The following is a 7,723-nucleotide window of genomic DNA, read 5'->3' as shown; positions in this document are numbered from 1 at the left end:
TGCTCATTTGGGAGCTAAGCAAATCAATTGAATGTGAATCTTTAGTGGTAGAGAAAAGAAATCTTTGAGTAGATAAGGGTTCGATCTGAATAAGGGTTCGAGACCTTCTGCCCCAAGGAAGTATTTCGAGTGCGCATTTGCGAGATAAGCAAATCAATTGAATGTGAACCTTTAGTGGTAGAGAAAAGAAATCTTTGAGAAATCTTTGAATGGATAGTTGAATGCATGAGATTGGAATGAAAGATTCGATAAAAGATCCATCAATCGTTGGAATCCATGGCTAGTTGGAACTAACAGATTCACCAAGCTTCGGTCGCTAAATCCCGCGAGTCGATGATGACAAGGATAACCACAAGATTGAATGGGACTTGAATTAGTCAGTGCGTCGGGGTGGGGTGCGGGATCTCAAAGATGGAGTGGGGAAAGAGGAAATGGAACTATTTGCTCTACATGTACAAATAATGATCGGATTTATATCTCCCCAAAGTAGAAAATGAGCCTAAAGATTCTTTTGAGAGGGAGGTTTGACGAGAAGCATTTCAAGTCCAAGGATTTTTAGTCCCCTTGAAAGAATCTATGACTCATAGCTAGATCAATTATAGCTAAGAAAACTGTCGATTGCAAGACCTAATTTTCCTTGTTATCTGTCACTCTCGCTCGGATCTCCCTCATTGAGGGAGATTTGATGAGCGTGAAGGATTTCAAGTCCAAGGAAGATTTTCAGTCCCCTCGAAAGGATCTATGAATTCAACCCATTTTGTATATATGTATATACATGTGTATATACATATATATATACATGTATACTATATATACATGTATATATATATATGTATATATATGTACATGTATATGTATATGTATATATATACTATATATACATGTGTATATATATATATATATATATATATATACATTTACATATACATGTATATACATGTATCTGTATATGTATATATATATGTATATACATGTATATACATGTATATGTACATGTAAAACATATACATATACATGTATACATAATATATATATACATATACATATACATGTATATATATATACATATACATATACATGTATATATATATACATATACATATACATGTATATATATATACATATACATATACATGTATATATATATACATATATATACATGTACATATACATATACATGTATATATACATGTATATGTACATATGCATATATACATGTATATATATACATATATATGTATATATATACATATACATGTATATTAGTCTTTATGAAAAAATGAGCCAATCAAAGGAATTTTTTTATCACCATTAAAATAGAGATCCTAGATGCGAAGGAGGGGGAGGAAGGAGAGATATTGCGAGATGAAGAAGAGGACTAGCCAAGGACCTCAAATGCAACAACATCATTAAAGTCTAGATGGATAATCCAAAGATAGGATGGCGCCCACCAACAAACACATAATGCAATGTAGCTTTGTTGGCCATCTAAAAATGGCCACTAGGACTCCCTAGTTCTCAAGAGCTATTCATGACAAAGGGTCTATAATCATTGGTCACCATCAAGTTTCCTCCTTGACAACACAATCTCTAGATGCTAGAGCACGTAAAGGATTTGATAAAAGTTGATTGGATCTAGAGACATCCTAGAAGATTGCATTTGTTTAGGGTTCTTGTTTCTTGTTCCTCCATTTTCCAATGAGCAATTGAACATCCTATCACAAACATGCAATATGTATAATGCTTTCTAGGTTTGAATTTCCTTCGTCTTCTAGAAGCACATATCAAAATTCAAAAAGTTTATTATTCAAATACTTTTGACCTTTTAAACTATCCATTCTATCAACCATTGCAAAAATTGTATACTACAAAATCAAATGATTTAAAGTCTTTAGCCCATTGTGATCTCATGTAGATAACCTACATGATTTAGGTACTATGTGTCTCTCGATTTAAATCATGTAGGTAACCTACATGATTTAGGTACTACATGTCTCTTGATTTAAATCATGTAGGTAACCTACTTGATTTACATGTCTCTCGATTTAAATCATGTAGGTTACCTACGTGGTAGTATATCTCTCTCAATGCATGACCATGGTCTTTGATATTTGACCATGATTAATAAATCAAATTATGATAGGCAAATCAGATTCTCTGCTAGGATGATGGCTGTGCAAAGCAGATGGAGTCACTCAAAACCTATGGATTTCCGATGGGGACTGTATGCTTTACCCATAGTGGCAGTGTTGTTCTCTTGTTTACTTAGATAGTTGGTATAGCCATCACAAAGAACTAAACATGAGCTCTTTGATATAATGGAACCTGGCGGGTATGCTTTATCTTTTCTCACTCTTCATGCTACATGGATGTGTAGACATTCGTGAATATGTTCCTCTTTGAATGAGTAGACATTCATGAATCCTCATGATATCAAGCTATCTTTATACTAGGCATTTCATGGTTTGTCTTGTCAAAAGTTATCGTGAACAAAAATATTTATTTGAAACTCCATATGAAAAAGGGGTGATTTTACATTGGCCAAATGTGAATGTGCAAAGGCATTGTTTCCATTACTCCATGGCTTGCCACAGGTTGTGGACTAGTGATATTTAATAAGGGGACATACTTGCTCACCTAAGTCCTCATATCTACCATTCTAAAGAACCTTAGTTTGAACACTATTACATACATTTTAAGAGAAAAGGCCTTTAGTTTTCAAGTGAGAACTTGAAGTGATTTATTAGGTGAAAAGGTGAGGGCGGGATAACTCATATATATGTAACATAGTACATTAGTCCACAAAGGGGTACAAAATAGCAAATTAGTGTAATTCATATGTGTAGATTTATGAGGGGTGTCTAAACTTTTTGATTGAAAAATGTATACATGCAAGAGGGGGTTAATCTATTACATGAGAAAATGTAAAAATGCAAGAGTAGGTGAATTTCTTTACATGCTTGCTTGCACGTGCTATATGGAGTTTATGAAGAGTAATTCCTCGATGCATTTGTGGTCCTTGGCTAGTCCTCTTCTTCATCTCATAATATCTCTTCTTCCTCCCCTTTAACACAAAACCCATTCTAAAACCATAATTAGAATTGCCTATCATACCTTATTTATTGATATGTCAAATATTAAAATTTCCTATCATAACTATCGAATTGATAAGTAGAACTGCCTATCATACCTTACGTTATTGATAGATCAAATATCAAAGACCATGGTGATGCATCAAGAGATATCTAGTATTGTTTAGGCATCCTACATGATTTAAATTGAGAGATATGTACTACCACGTAGGTAACCTACATGAGTTCCACAATTTGGTTAAAGACTTTAAATCATTTGATTTTGTAGTATACAATTCTTGCAATGGTAAATAGAATGGACCATAATTAGATTTCCTCTATTGAAGAACTTCATAGACAAAAGATGTGCGATTGAGCTACGCGGACTATGGTTTATTAGTGGGATTTAATCCCATAAGCATTAATGTGGCTCTAATGGCCTTAGATATATTGGCTTGATTACCCCTCTCTACTCTCCCTTGAAATGAGAGAGAGAGAGAGAGAAAGAGAGAGAGAGAAGAGAGAGAGAGAGAGAGAGAGAGAGAGAGAGCCATTTTTGCACATGCTCACTAAAAAAACACACCCAAGAGTTGACATCTTGCACAAAGAAACCAAGTATTCGTTGTTATCTACTTCAAGAAATCCAATACATCGGCTCTAATAGCCCACATAATGGTTATGAATACACAAAGGTAGAGCCCACATTTGGAGTCGTATGCATAATGGCATCTGATTTTGAGTCTAGAGAACTACTAGATTCAAACTTCTTTGGTTCTCCCACTTGAAGACTGTGTCTCAGCATCGTTGGTGAGAATGGCAAGATCCCTCTTGCACAAATGAAGACAAAACCCTTTGACAAGTCTTAAGGATGCCCGCTCAAATTAAAATTCTAGACCTGGTGCTTACGTGGTAAACAGATGAGAAGAGGCCTCACTTATAAATCTGTGTGTGGTTTTCAGCATTCCAACCTTCTGTATCCAATCTATGTTGTTTGTGGAGAAATTTGCATGTTGTAGCTTAACACAACCTCACACGAATGGAAGACTTTTTGTCTATGCAAGCAGTTGAATCAAAAAAGCTGCTACAAGATTGCTTGTTTGTGCAAGAAGTCAAATTAAAAAATCCTCTATAGTTCACAAGACATCTCCTTTCTAGATCCATGCCATGGAAGATTAAGAGTATAACCCATATGAGGGAATAAACATGTTGCGGAAACCTCCCTGAAAACTTTCAATTTCAATGCCTTCACTTTCAGAAATCCGTTTTGAGGGAGAAGGGAAGAATTGAAGAGAGGATTGGCACGGGCATGAGGTGAAAGACTACCATAAATGAAAAGGTCAATGAAACAAATGTCCACACGCAAGAAATGCAACCAATGGTCCATATTGCGTAGATTGAATCCAACGATTCAAACTTCTCGAGTCGCCCTCTTCTGAATAACTGAAACATGTCGTTACTAGATTAACGAAGGTGACAAGGGCACCCGATTATTTGGCCTAAATGACGAGAGGCTATGCAAGATCCAGTATAACTGAAGCAAGCTATTTGAATTTGGGCTTAATAGGTATCTCTCCAACGCCTCCTCACACACGTCGTCAAGTACGTGTGGCCTACGCTTACAGGCAACAGGAGTCTTCTCGAGGGAATTAAACACGAGCTGCTTAGCGAAGTTGGGTGAACACCCAGACGGCCTTAGCTGCTGTTCCTCCGCTCAAAACCATCCTCCAAAACTGTAAGGTGAAGAATAGAAATGTTCGCCAGGTGAAGTCCTGTGAACCCCACACCTTGCGGCCATCCGCCTTCTTTCGCCACGTGTCCAAACCTGCCCTTAGCACTCGGGACGTATTCGTTCATCTTGGCGTGAAAAGGGCTTGTCATTTCCTTACGTGTCTGAGGAACTCACAGCTTCATCAGGCAACTGGCTCAGGGGGAATGATGACGAACTTGATTTCCATGAAAGGCTTACTGCTCTTTGCTTCAGGGTAATGTCCATTTTCAAGAGAGACCATGATGACGATCCTGGCAGCAGATTAGTCATTCACCTTGTGCTTTCTGGTTGTGCTTGGCAGGGCTTTGGTTTTGAGTGCTACTTTTTACGACATACATCGGTCTATTCAGTACAATGAAAAGCCTCCCTCCGCGGAGGATGTCGCAGCTTTAAGAGCTCGTATCGAGGAAGCCAAACGTTCGTCTGTCAGAACAGCCTTTGATACGTTGGACAAAAGCAAGTAATCTTACACGTGCGGATGTTAAAGAACGACATGGGATTCTCTGCACGTTTTGCAGAAACTCATGTCATTGATATACATGTACATCCTCTCTGTAAAACACCAAAGAGTTACGGAATTCCTCCACAGGGGCCCCATCCCGAGATCTAGATGAATTGCTCAGTATTGGGTCCTGCTTCATGTACAACAAGAGGTTTCTGCTACTGCTTCATGTACAACATGAAGTTTCTGCTACATGTTATGTATACATCTAAATACAAATTGCATTGCCTTGCCTTCTATGACATGCTACGATTCAGGCATTAGGTTTACTAGCGCTCACAAGTCTATTAGAAAACTGAACTCTGTCCGTGTCCTTGGAGGTCACAGAAGAACTCTCCAAATTGCTATTAAGTTGTTCATTTAAGCAGGTCACCAACGTTTTTGGTGGAAGCCTGGTGTCCTTTTATCTTGTCAGGAAATCGAGTGTTAATTGTGTGTGAACATGTAAACAATGTTCTTATTTTTCCTTGACTGATAAATAAAATATTGTTAGAAAGATGTAGGTCGCTCACCTGTTCTGGGAAGAAATGGAGTGCCATCTTCACAGATTGTAGAAATAATGTCTTAATAGTTGCTGGACTTAAACTGTGAGATTTTGTATAGCGGGTCAATAACCTGTTTTGAAGACAGGTGGGCTATATCATTCAAGGCTAAACTAAGGTTTTCAAAAAATGCTTTGAGACAGAATTGTGCCATTGGGCTACCTTGAAGGCAGCAAGCAAGGTTGGCAAAAGGATTGATTTTATGAGGGCCAAAACCAAAAAGCTAAGCCAGCTGAGCTTTTTCAAGGTCACACACTCAGGCCGAGTCAGCTGATTGGCAGGTGGTGGCAACCACGACTCTCTGCAAGGGTTGCACTTGGCAACCCATCAAGCATTCGAGTCCTGCTACAGAACTCGGAGCAAGTTTTTGTTAGCTGTGAGGTTCTGGAAAAAGGAGGTACAGGGTCTGCAGTGCTTCATTAAGTCCTTGCAGCTACACATATAAAGTTCTATGCACAAACATGCTCGTTGGATACCTCTCATTTTGTGGTCTGCAAAATCCTTTGAGTGTGGTGTGTCCCTGAGGCAATAAACATTGCATCTTATTAATTGATATAGTTATAGCAGTTGTTGAGGGCTAGGTTAACTTGTTTAGTGGAATAATGAGGGAGACTTCACGTCTTACGTTTTGTATAAACAAGGGTGCAATGGAATGGCAAGCTTATATTCTACGCTTTACATATTAACCTTTATGGTGTAAAGCTTTAAATTCCCATGAAATCAAAGCTGCACTTTTTGTAGGAGATCTTGGAAACTCAACGTCTTGCAGAAAGTTAAACGAAGGACTTGCTATACTGTGCTATAACAGGCTTGCCGGATGCTGTTGAGTGCATCGCAGGGGACTGATGCCCTTATAAGGCAGGTTTGAGTACGATTCAAGCTGTGTCAGAGGAACCATTTTCTATTGCTGCCAATCTGCAGCAGTCAAAGTGTACATCGTCGGTGCAAGCTGGCCAACCAAGAGTGGGCAGCGGTTTTGCAAGAGCTCGGAGGAACCCGACTTTTGTTTATCTGCACATTTAGGAAGATCCTAGAGCATTCACCTCAAACCCCCATCCTAATGGGCTCTTCACACCAACCTACTTGTACCCATAGGTCTAGCTCATTATCCATTGCTCCTAGGCTGCGTACCTAGGGTGTGACACTCCCTTCCTAAGAGGATATCATTACCCTTAATATAGTATAGGTGATATAAGGCTCCTTTCCGCTCACAGTTGATTTTTTCCTTGAAACCCTTGTATTGAGTTTACTTAACACATTCTGAAGTTCTATGTTCCTAGATGTACTGTGCATCCTTCTGGTAATGCTAGCTCTCCAATTTTCTTGAGTATTGTGAAGGGTGCACAATATCTAGGAGACAAGTGAGAAGACTCACTGATCTTCAGGGTTTTAGGGGGCTTGGAATTGTCAAATTGGCGGTGGCTTAGGTCTCTCTCTCTCTCTCTCTCTCTCTCTCTCTCTCTCGTCTCTGATCCCGTCGCTGATCCTGTCACTGATCCCCCCGTCGCTGATCCGTCTCTCTCCCGTAGCTTTCCCGTTTGTTCCTCCCGTACCTTCCGTCTGCTCCTCCCGTAGCCCCTTTGGGAGCCCATTTGTCACACCACCGCTAGCAGCAGCAGTAGCACTGCCGGTAGCGCCACCAGCAGTGGAGCCGCCAGCAATCTACCTATGGTAGCAGCACCATCAGCAGGGTTGTAGGCAGGCTCTTGCTTAGGAACCCCTAGCTGGGCTGAACCTCCAGCTCAACTAGGGTGTTAGCTCAGCCAGGGGGTAACAGGAGATATGGCCAGCAAAGAATAGCCCAGCCTACCCTCCTCTTCAAAATCCCCCTCTACTCCAG

At 39.5% G+C, this 7,723-nt stretch overlaps 1 long non-coding RNA gene across 1 annotated transcript; it reads left to right on the top strand.

Annotated features, from left to right (window-relative positions):
- Positions 1 to 4,674: 4,674 nt before the first annotated feature.
- On the top strand, positions 4,675 to 5,770 carry LOC147880137 (uncharacterized). The gene is made up of 2 exons (XR_015540679.1): positions 4,675 to 5,053; positions 5,141 to 5,770. It is a non-coding gene; the product is annotated as an uncharacterized LOC147880137 (long non-coding RNA).
- The last annotated feature ends 1,953 nt before the right edge of the window (positions 5,771 to 7,723 follow it).

This window comes from Dipteris shenzhenensis, chromosome 33, assembly GCF_047967505.1.
Source record: "Dipteris shenzhenensis isolate YYH24624 ecotype China chromosome 33, Dip_SZ_1.0, whole genome shotgun sequence".
Taxonomy (NCBI): domain Eukaryota; kingdom Viridiplantae; phylum Streptophyta; class Polypodiopsida; order Gleicheniales; family Dipteridaceae; genus Dipteris; species Dipteris shenzhenensis.
The sequence above is the reverse complement of the archived record's forward strand: the minus strand, read 5'-3'. Positions and strand labels throughout refer to the sequence as shown.